Raw genomic sequence first — 12373 nt, 5'->3', positions numbered from 1 at the left:
TACCTGAGTCGGAAACTACTGCCCCATGAAGTAAGCTATGCGGCTATCGAGAAGGAGTGCCTGGCAGTAGTATGGGCACTCAAAAAGTTACAACCATATTTGTATGGACGACAGTTTTCCCTCCTAACGGACCATAATCCCCTAGTCTGGCTTAATCGGGTCTCCGGAGACAATGCCAGATTACTGCGGTGTTTAGCCCTACAACCTCTGGACTTCACCATCCACTACAGACCCGGCAAACAAAACGGTAACGCCGATGGACTAAGTCGACAAACGGAACTTGTACCAACCCCATAAACTTCGGTCATCCCCAAACCGATCCGTTAAGGATCAGACTGTGTATGCCGATCGCATCGCTGAAAGGGGGAGCCGTGTTACAGAACCTCCCAGCACCCAGAATATGTTATGCAGTGATTTGTATATATAATAGGTTCCATGTGAGATATTTGTCCCTAATGCATCAGCCCACAGGCTGCGCCCCTGTGCAGAGACAAGATATCCCCCTTCTCACCTCCCCCACCTTTGTAATTCCCACAGTAAATATCAGCAGGCTCCGGCCACCTGCGGCTATTGTAATGTATGTCTGGCCTGCCGCTTTTGAATGGGCCGGCCCTCTGTATCTGTTGTGTTATATATTCTGTGCTCTGTGAGTAAAGGGTTGTCACACTGGAAATACATGGCGAAGCAGTGATATTTTATATGCTCCCATGTAACCAAGGAATTCCAGCCAGCGTCCTTCTTTCAGAATCCAGCCAAAGCAGAGTGGACCTCCTAAAACACGGGGTGGTACTGAAGAGGTACTCCAGCACAGCAGACCCCGTTACAGCATGTATTTGACCATTCTTTAGTCTGTGCCCTTGGATACTGCTTTGCTCTCTGGCTTTTGAACCTGGCTTGTCTTACCACTCTTTTTCTCCCTTGCACTAAGCTTAGCTCCTTCTCCAGCCACTCCCCCTGTGATCATGTGTCTCAGGTCCTGTTAGTGCAGCTCGCTCTTTGCAGAAGCCACATACTTCTATTAGTTACTGGTGTCTCCCTATTCACTTCTCCTAGTGTTCATTCCCTGGACACAATCTGTGTGTCCGTTACAATGCCATCATAGATTAAAATCCTACAGGGCACTCAAAGTCTGCCTGATCACGCTAGCACATGTCCTGGCTTGTTTGAAGTTAGCCAATGACCATCTGGATGATGCGGAGAAGGCATGGGATAAGGTCATGTGTTCAGATGAGACCAAAATAGAACTTTTTGATATCAACTCCACTCTCCGTGTTTGGAGGAAGAAGTAGAATGAGTGCAAAACCAAGAACAGCATCCCAACCATGAAGCATAGTGGGGGAAACATAATATTTTGGGGGTGCTTTTTTGCAAAGGTAACAGGACGACTGCACTATATTGAAGGAAGGATAGATGGGGTCCTGTTTTTTGAGATTTTGGTCAACAATCTCTTTCCCTCAATAAGAGAATTGAAGATGGGCCATGGCTGGTTCTTCCAGCATGACAATGACCCGAAAAACACAGCCAGGGCAAATAAGGAGTGGCTCTGTAAGGCATTTCAAAGTCCTGGAGTGGCCTAGCCAGTCTCCAGACCTGAACCTGACAGAATATCTTTGGTGGGAGCTGAAACTCAATGTTGCCAAGTGACAGCCCCAAAACTTGAATGATCTGGAGAAGATCTGTATGGCGGAGTGGTCCAAAATCCCTGAATCAGCATGTGAAAACTTGGTCAATAACTACAGGACATGTCTGACCTCTGTAACTGCAAATAAAGGTTTATGTACCAAATATTAGGTTCTGTTTTTCTAATTTATTTGTCAGTATTCCGGGTTTTCCAAGTCACCTTGTGAATGATTTTGCCCTTTGTTAAGATGGAGTTTGCTGTTTTTGTCTGCCCTACTTCCTGTTCGTTTGTTTAAAAACCGGGTCAGGTGTCAGCCTCTTTGCTGGAGTATTCTGATTCTGTTCTCCTTCAGCTCAGCTGCTGGTTCTGAGTGTGTCTCTACCTCTGGCTCTGGACATTCTCTGCATATGTAAGCTACACTCTCTCTGTTATCATTAGTCTGCTGACTTGGAACTTAACCCTTTGTTCATTCCTCCTGGTAAGAACTGTGTTTTTGGAACTTTGTTTTTGGACTTTGTTTCTGGACTGTGTGTTGCTACTTAATCCTACATTTACTCCCCCCGGTGGTAGCTGTTGGAACAGCACCAGTATAATACTTAAATGTGAACCTGTTTCTGAACTTACCCTTGTTTATGCCACATCTGGGATCAACTTGTGAACTAGTTTCTGACTTACCCGTGTTCATGCCACACCTGGGATGAACTTGTGGACTTGTCCTGGACTTCCCTATGTTTACTTCATACCTGGATTTGACTCTCTCTGCACCGACAGTGTTTGGATTTGCACCACGTCACCTGTCACACTCACCTTTTGATCACCTTGCTGAGGACTCTGCCTTAAGAACTCTGCCGATTTGTTGTATATGTTTCAAGGACTTGTTTCATTCCAGGACACTGTGGGTTATCAGTATATTGTTTTGGGTGTTATTGCTGTTGTACAAATACACTATTTGCACTAAAGAAACCCGTCTCTGTCTGTTCATTGCCCCACGCTATCAGAATCCTTGAGTTCCTACAATAGTATTACAGTATTAACTACTTATTTCATGCCATAAAGTTCAAAAATCAATATGTAAAAATCATACAATTTGATTTTCTGGATTTTACAGTTGCAGTGTGCCTACGATAAAAATGACAGACCTCTCCATTCTTTGTATGTACCGTATTTTTTGCTTTATAAGACGCTCCAGATTATAAAACGCACCCCAATTTTGAGGGAAAAAAAGAATTTTTTTTTTATAAAATGGTGGTGCTTCTTATAATCCATGCATCTTATTGCTTACAGGGGGTGGTGGCTGCAGGTCACTGTTGGAGGAGGTAGAAGTGGGGTGATGCTGCAGGCCACAGGCTGGGATGAAGGGGTGTCCCGGCAGTGCTGCTGGTGTTGGCGCTGCTGCCCGATGCTCTGCTGTCCTGCTGCGGGTGTCCGGCCGTCCTGCTGCGGGTGTCCGGTGCTGCTGCCCAGTGCTCTGCTGGTGTCTCTGGTGCTGCAGGTGCCCGATGCTGCTGTGGCGGTCTCCGGTGCTGCCGGGGCTCTGCCGACATTTTGTGAAAGGCCAGAGCCCCGGCAGTCCCATGATTTCCTGTGCGACGGACCCCAGTAAAATGGCCGCCGGGGGATCGGCGCATGAACAGATGGAGATCGCGGCACCGAGATCTCGGGAGATGAGATTTCAGCGCTGAAATCTCATCTCAGACCGCCGCAGCAGCATCGGGCAGCGCCGGCCGTGCACTCGCAGCACCAGAGACACCAGCAGAGCACCAGGCAGCAGCACCGGACACCCGCAGTAGCACCGCCAGACACCCCCGCAGCACCGTCGGGCACCGGAGACACCCACAGAGCACTGGGTAGCAGCACCGGACACCCTTTCATCCCAGCCTGCAGCCTGCAGCTACGGTACCATACATTTGCATTATAAGATGCACCCCCATTTACCCCACAAATTTTGAGGAAAAAAGTGCATCTTATAATCCGAAAAAAATGGTATATATTTAAAAAGTATAACTGTGGGTTTTTTCACCCTACTTGGATTTTTTTCCTATTTTCAGCACACTGGATGAGATCATATTTACGGTGTCAAAGTTTTTATCATCTTAAAATATTGCAATCATCATATCATATAGCACTGTTTACTTACAATTGCTCATGTTTCCCTTCTACCCAGTTAATTCTTCTCTTTATGTAACTATGTAACTATGTAGATGAATCCTTCTCAACTCTATGCAGAGACAGGAAGTCTATTTTCCCTGCATGTGTCATCATCAGAATTACAATCCTACATCACTCCAAAGTTCTTGGAAGAAGATAGGAGCAGAGCAGCTGGGTCAGGAGTTGAAAAGGAGGTGGAAATAGGTTGCCAGGAACTTTGCAGGGATGAAGAAGTGTAGCTCTAAGGAAAAGAGACTTTTATTTCTACATAGAGTTTGGAAGGATTCAGCTAGTCTGCTCTTATTCACCTATAAGAAAATAATTAACTTGGTAGAAGGACAACATTTGCAATTGTAAGTGCACCGTGCCATATAATATGATGACTGCAATATATTATGAGGATATAAACTTTGATGGGAGGAGTGTTTCTTTAAATATTTTAATGAGAATTCTGTCAATCTTTAATTTACTGAGGAAGCTGGATATTCCAAAAATAATTTAGATCTAAACTTTACATCGAATCCTGATACTGGTATTATTGATTCAATTACCAATATATGGCAACACGTAGTTTCATGCAGTGTAATGCCATCCAAGTCATGTGCAAAAACGCAATCCGTATAGCTGAACTCACCAGAGCAAGGAGAAACTACTCGGATGAGTAAGTATGGCATCATGAACAGGATAAAATATGTCAAAGATTATCACAAAGAGGTTATTCTGGGTGGATGATTAATAAAGCAAAACACAGAGTTAACATGAAGAATAGAAAGGAATTATTAACACCTAAACCGTAGGAAAATAAACAGTCAGACACATTTTGTAACTACTTACAGCATGGAGTTTACTCACATTAAATACATTTTTTAGAATTGTTTAGAAATATTAAGGTAAGATAGAATAAGAGCTGATATCAATATGGTGTCAGTATGGTGGCAAAAATAGCTCCAACGCTTGCACAAAAAAAGATCACTAAATCTTTTTGAAAACAGACAAACTAGTAATTCAAAATAATTACAAACTAGAGGATGTAAGGGTATGTGCACACGTTGCAGATTTCCTGTGGATCTGCAGCATTTTTTTCCGTGCAGAAAAGCTGCAGATCCGCAAGTGATTTACAGTACAATGTAAATCAATGGGAAAAAAACGCTGCGCCGAAAAATACACATGGAAAACGCAGCAGATTCAAAAAAGGACCATATCACTTCTTTTTGCAGATCTGCAGCATTTCTGCACCCATTGACATCCATTGTGTCAGGCACATCCGCAACAAACCTACAGATGTAAAAAAGATCTGCTTTTTTGCTGCTGATAAAACACTGCAGATTGGGAGGGGGAAGAGTGTGAGTGGAGTGAGGGCGGAGCTATGTGCGTGTATGTGTGAGTGAATCTGTGTCTGTTTGCGTGTGCCCTGTGTGTGTGCGTGTGTCTCTGTGTGTGTGTGCGGGTTTGTGTGTGTGTGTCGGCAATGAATGCTCACAGTGACAGCATTGCCGATGATGGGAAAGTAGTCCCATCAGACAATGGCTGTGTTCAGTAGTAAAAAAAATTAAAAAACATACAGAACCTACAACACATAACATACAATACATACACATAACATACAACACATAACAGAGTACATACTTACCAATCATCTAGTCCCTGAAGCCCTCAATTCTCCTGCAATAAAAATAACATAATAAACCAACCTATACTTACCTTTCCGCCGTTGTCCAGTAAATAACGAGTGTCCCACGACGATCTACCATGTAGAACACTGACATCGGCAGATGTCAGTACTCTACAGGGGCCCCGCGATGAACTGACAGCTGGGGAAATCCTCCACAATGTATATCCCTCCAGCGCTGCCGGGAGAGAGGTCACTTAAGTTCATTCTCTCGCCTGCAACGCTGTGTGAGAAAATTCCCATGCAAAATTGCTGTACAGCGAGAGAATAAACTAAAGTAACCTCTTCAGTGATGCAAGATCATCGTGGGACACTCGTTATTAATTGGACTGCGTCAGACAGGGAGGTTTATTATTTTTTATTTTTTGTAGGTGATCGATGGTCGTTGTAAGTATGGTGAATTTAAGAATATTAAAATACTTTTTTTCTGGCTCTGTCTTTTTTTAACTCTTTCACTACTATAGGATTAGTAATGGATAGGTATCTTATTGACGTCTCTCCATTACTAACAGGGTTTAATATCACCTTACAATCAAAAGTGACATTAACCCCTTATTACCCCATATGCCACCACTACAGGGCAGTGGGAACAGAGAGGCTAAGTGCCGGAATTGGCGCATCTTACAGATGCGCCATTTCTGGGGTGGCTGGGAGCAGCTAGCTCTCTAGGCTATGAATATCAGCCTGCAGCTGTCTGCATAGCCTTTCAGGCTATAAGTTACGTGGGGTCCCTCTATTTGAATAGCCACTAAAGGCTAAATATACCGCTGCGGCTGATATTCATAGCCTGGGAAGCTCCATGGGTATTAACTCGCTCCCAGGCTATAAACATCTTCCCCCAGTCGCTGGCTTTCCCACTCTGGATGAGAAAATTGGGCAAGGCCGGGGTTCACACTTACGAGAAACTCGCACGAGTCTCGCACCTCAATACCCGCACTGCCGCCGGCACTTGGGACCGGAGTGTGCGGCTACATGTATTTCTATGTAGTTGAATGCATTTTATATCCAGATCCGGCTTTAAACTTCTCCACAGCAGCAGCAGTATCACGAACCTGCCTGTTGTGTTCCTTGGTCTTCATGATGCTCTCTGTGATATGTGGGAAAAGGTTAAAAAGTTCCAGGTAGCAGAATACTTTCAGCACTGAATCTATATATAGATAGATAGATCTATCTCTAGATCTATCTATATCTATCTATCTATAGATCTATCTATCTGTCTCTATATCTATATCTATCTTTCTATAGATCTATCTATCTATAGATCTATCTATCTGTCTGTCTGTGTAAACATTATTCTTCTATGGAGTATGTAAATGAAGAGGTTGGACAAGAAATGACATCACAATTCTTTTTTTTGTTCAATAATAGATCTTTATTTAGCTTTCAAAAACGCATAAACAAATGCATCAAATCTGCATCTGTGTTTTCTGGCAAGAGAGGAAAGAATCTGCACAGAATATTCCTCAGGCAAGTCTGCAACGTGTGCATATACCCTAACAGATGAGGGCATAACATATCTAAATAGTGATGGGCAAATGGGCTCGTTACTCGAGATTTCCGAGCATGCTTGGGTTCTCCAAGTTTCTTGGGCATGCCCGTAGATTATGTTTTCCCCATCCCCCCACCTGCAGCTGCATGATTTGCAGCTCCTACACAGCCTGGATACATGTGGGGATTCCCTATTATCCCTGTTATCTAACAGCCACAAATCATACAGCTGCGGGGGGGACACAAACATAATCTAGGAGCACGCCCAAAATACTCAGAGAACAGCCGAGCATGCTCGGAAAACTCGAGTGACGAGCACACTCGCTCATCACTATTTGCAAACATATAGACGGAACCCAAATTTTCTCCTCTCTAGATGAAAATAGAATTATTATAAATTCAGTCATACATTCATTGAGGCTTATAATTTGTGATATATTTAATCAGTTGTATTTTATGTAACAAAGCCCTATGTGGGCTGTATGAGCTAAAAGTAACAATTTGTGGACATATATCTGACAGACAGAAACAAAATGTAAAATTTAGTGATGAGCGAGTGGACTTGTTGCTCGGGTTTTCCCTAGCACGCTCGAGTGGTCTCCGAGTATTTGTAAGTGCTCGGAGATTTAGTTTTCGTTGCCTCAGCTGCATGATTTACAGCTGATAGTGTTATGGTTACCCCAATGACCAGGGGAAAAAAAATACAAAACGGACTAGCTCTCGGGTGATGGAAACTAAGGTCGACCGTGACCTGAACCTGACCCAACACTTACAGTAGCCGGGGGATGTACCTACGATGCCCTAGACACCACGCGCCAGCCGGAGATCTAACTACCCCTATAAGAGGAATATACAGGCCTGCCTTACCTCCAGTGAGGAACCCCAAAAGATGATAGTAGGCCCCCACAGATATTGACGGTGAGTTCAGAGGAAATGACATACGTAGGATGAACAGCAGATTTAGCACAGTGAGGTCCGCTTACTAGATAGCAGAAGGACAGGAAAGTGTTACTTCACGGTCGACCTAAAAATCACTATTCAAAAACACCATCCAGAAATTACTTTAAACTCCAGTGACAACTCATGCCACTGGAGTAGTAATTTTCTGTCCACAAGAGCTTCCAGCACTGAAGAGTCACATTGCAGATAGCTGGACAAAAATAGCAAAAACAAGAAACAAAATTCAACTTAGCTGAACTGGAACTTGAGGCAGGTGAATGCAACAGAATGCTACTAGCACATTGTTGGCCGGCATATGACTAACAGCCAAGCAGCCTTAAATAGGAAACTCCCCTAGAGGGTGGCGACAGGTAATCAGAGATGGAGGAAGGCACATAAGAGGCACTACCATAACAGACCACCGGGGGAGCCCACAAACCGAATTCACAACAGTACCCCCCCCTTAAGGAGGGGGCACCGAACCCTCACCAGAACCACCAGGGCGATCTGGATGAGCACTATGAAATGCACGAACCAAATCAGGAGCATGAACATCGGATGCTGTCACCCAAGAATTATCCTCCTGGCCATAACCTTTCCACTTAACTAGATACTGAAGTTTCCGTCTGGAAACACGGGAGTCCAAGATCTTTTCCACCACATACTCCAATTCACCCTCAACCAACACAGGAGCAGGTGGATCAGCAGAAGGAACAACCGGTACCTCATACCTCCGCAATAATGACCGATGGAAAACATTATGGATATTAAAAGATGCTGGGAGGTCCAAACGAAAGGACACAGGATTAAGAACCTCCAGAATCCTATAAGGGCCGATAAACCGAGGCTTAAACTTAGGAGACGAGACCTTCATAGGAACAAATCGAGAAGACAGCCACACCAGGTCCCCAACACAAAGACGAGGACCAATACGCCGATGACGATTAGTGAACTGTTGAGTCTTCTCCTGGGACAACTTCAGATTGTCCACAACCTGTCCCCAAATCCGATGCATCCTATCAACCACAGCATCCACTCCAGGACAATCCGAAGACTCCAATTGACCGGACGAAAACCGAGGGTGAAACCCTGAATTACAAAAAAATGGAGAAACCAAAGTGGCAGAACTGGCCCGATTGTTAAGGGCAAACTCTGCCAATGGCAAAAAGTCAAGCCAATCATCCTGATCAGCGGACACAAAACACCTCAAGTAAGTCTCCAAGGTCTGATTAGTACGCTCAGTCTGGCCATTAGTCTGAGGATGGAATGCAGACGAAAAAGACAAATCGATACCCATCCTGGCACAGAACGTCCGCCAAAATCTAGACACAAACTGAGTACCCCTGTCAGACACTATATTCTCAGGAATACCATGCAAACGCACCACATTCTGAAAAAATAGAGGAACCAACTCAGAGGAGGAGGGCAATTTGGGTAAAGGTACCAAATGAACCATCTTGGAAAAACGGTCACAAATCACCCAGATGACAGACATCCTACGAGAAACCGGAAGGTCAGAAATAAAGTCCATAGAGATGTGCGTCCAAGGCCTCTTAGGAATAGGCAAGGGCAACAACAACCCACTGGCCCTAGAACAGCAGGGCTTGGCCCGAGCACAAACATCACAAGACTGCACAAACATGCGCACATCTTGAGACAAAGAAGGCCACCAGAAGGACCTAGACACCAAATCCCTGGTGCCAAAAATTCCAGGATGACCTGTCAACGCGGAAGAATGAACCTCCGAGATAACTCTACTGGTCCAATCATCAGGGACAAACAGTCTACCAGGCGGACAGCGATCAGGCCTATCCACCTGAAACTCCTGCAAAGAACGCCGCAGGTCTGGGGAGACAGCTGACAATATCACCCCATCCTTCAGGATGCCGGTAGGTTCGGAATCACCAGGCGAGTCAGGCTCAAAACTCCTAGAGAGGGCATCCGCCTTCACATTCTTGGACCCAGGCAGATATGACACCACAAAGTTAAATCGGGAGAAAAACAACGACCAGCGCGCCTGTCTAGGATTCAGACGCCTGGCCGACTCAAGATAAATTAGATTCTTGTGGTCAGTGAGGACCACCACCTGGTGTCTAGCACCCTCAAGCCAATGACGCCACTCCTCAAACGCCCACTTCATGGCCAGAAGTTCCCGATTTCCCACATCATAATTTCGCTCAGCGGGCGAAAACTTTCGGGAGAAAAACGCACATGGTCTCATTACTGAGCAGTCAGGATCTTTCTGCGACAAAACTGCACCTGCTCCGATCTCCGAAGCATCCACCTCAACCTGGAACGGAAGTAACACATCAGGTTGGCGCAACACAGGAGCGGAAGAAAAGCGGCGCTTAAGCTCTTGAAAGGCCTCCACAGCCGCAGAGGACCAATTAGCAACATCAGCACCCCTTTTTGGTCAAATCAGTCAAAGGTTTAGCAATGGCAGAAAAACCCGCTATAAATCGGCGATAGAAATTAGCAAAACCCAAGAACTTTTGCAGACTCTTCAAAGAAGTAGGTTGCATCCAATCACAAATGGCCTGGACCTTGACAGGGTCCATCTCCATAGATGAAGGGGAAAAAATATATCCCAAAAAGGAAATTCTCTGAACTCCAAAACTACACTTTGAGCCCTTTACAAAAAGAGAATTAGCTCGCAAAACCTGAAAAACTCTCCTGACCTGTTGAACGTGAGATTCCCAGTCCTCCGAAAAAACAAGAATATCATCCAAATACACAATCATAAACTTATCCAGATATTCACGGAAAATATCGTGCATAAAGGACTGAAAAACGGAAGGGGCATTTGCGAGACCGAAAGGCATTACCAAATACTCAAAATGGCCTTCAGGCGTATTAAATGCGGTCTTCCACTCATCCCCCTGCTTAATCCGCACCAAATTATACGCACCACGTAGATCGATCTTAGTGAACCACTTAGCCCCCTTTATACGAGCAAACAGATCAGTCAGTAAAGGTAACGGGTACTGGTATTTAACTGTAATCTTATTCAAAAGTCGATAGTCGATACAAGGTCTCAATGAACCATCCTTTTTACCTACAAAGAAAAATCCTGCCCCTAGTGGAGACAACGAGGGGCGAATATGACCCTTTTCCAAGGATTCTCTGATATACTCCCGCATAGCAGTATGTTCGGGCACAGACAAATTAAACAAGCGACCCTTAGGAAACTTACTACCGGGGATCAATTCAATAGCGCAGTCACACTCTCTGTGAGGAGGGAGAGAATCAACTTTAGGCTCTTGAAAGACATCATAAAAATCTGACAGAAATGCTGGGATCTCAGAGGGAGTAGATGAAGAAATAGGAACCAAAGGTGCATCCCCATGAATACCCCGACATCCCCAGCTCAACACAGACATAGATTTCCAGTCCAAGACGGGATTATGAATCTGTAACCATGGTAATCCAAGCACTAAGACATCATGTAGGTTATATAATACAAGGAAACGAATAATCTCCTGATGGTCTGGGGTAAGACGCATAGTCACTTGTGTCCAATATTGTGGTTTATTGCTAGCCAAAGGTGTAGAATCAATACCCTTCAGGGGAATAGAAACTTCCAACGGCTCCAAATCAAACCCACAACGCTTGGCAAAGGACCAATCCATGAGACTCAGAGCGGCGCCAGAATCCACATAAGCATTCACAGTAACAGATGATAAGGTACAAATCAATGTCACGGACAAAAGAAATTTTGACTGCAAGGTACCTGTAGAAAAAGATTTATCAACCTTTTTATCAACCTTATTTATACGTTTAGAGCATGCTGATATAACATGAGCTGGATCTCCACAGTAGAAGCACAATCCATTTTTGCGCCTGTAATTTTGACGTTCGCCTCTAGACAAAACACGATCGCATTGCATATGCTCTAATGCCTTTTCAGAGGTCACCGCCAAATGGTGCACAGGTCTTTGCTCAGAAGACACCGCCATATGGTGCACAGGTTTTTGCTCAGAAGATACCGCCATATGGTGCACAGATTTTTCCTCAGAAGACCCCGCCATATGGTGCACAGATTTGCGCTCCCGCAAACGCCGATCAATCTGGATAGCCAATTTCATGGCATCATTCAGACCTGCAGGCACAGGGAACCCCACCATGACATCCTTCACGGCATCAGAGAGACCTTCTCTGAAATTAGCTGCTAAAGCGCACTCATTCCATCTAGTAAGCACCGACCATTTACGGAATTTCTGGCAGTATATCTCAGCTTCATCTTGCCCTTGGGAAAGAGCTATCAAGGCTTTCTCAGCCAAAATCTCCAAATTAGGCTCTTCATAAAGCAACCCCAAAGCCTGAAAAAACGCATCTACATTTAACAACGCAGGATCCCCTGGCGATAATGCAAATGCCCAACTTTGTGGGTCGCCGCGCAATAGAGAGATAACAATTTTAACTTGTTGAGTATGATCACCAGCAGAGTGAGATCTCAGAGACAAAAACAATTTGCAATTTTCTCTGAAACTCAAAAACCGGGATCTGTC

Source organism: Ranitomeya variabilis, chromosome 3 (genome assembly GCF_051348905.1).
Source record: "Ranitomeya variabilis isolate aRanVar5 chromosome 3, aRanVar5.hap1, whole genome shotgun sequence".
Lineage (NCBI taxonomy): Eukaryota > Metazoa > Chordata > Amphibia > Anura > Dendrobatidae > Ranitomeya > Ranitomeya variabilis.
This window is presented reverse-complemented; position numbering follows the sequence as displayed.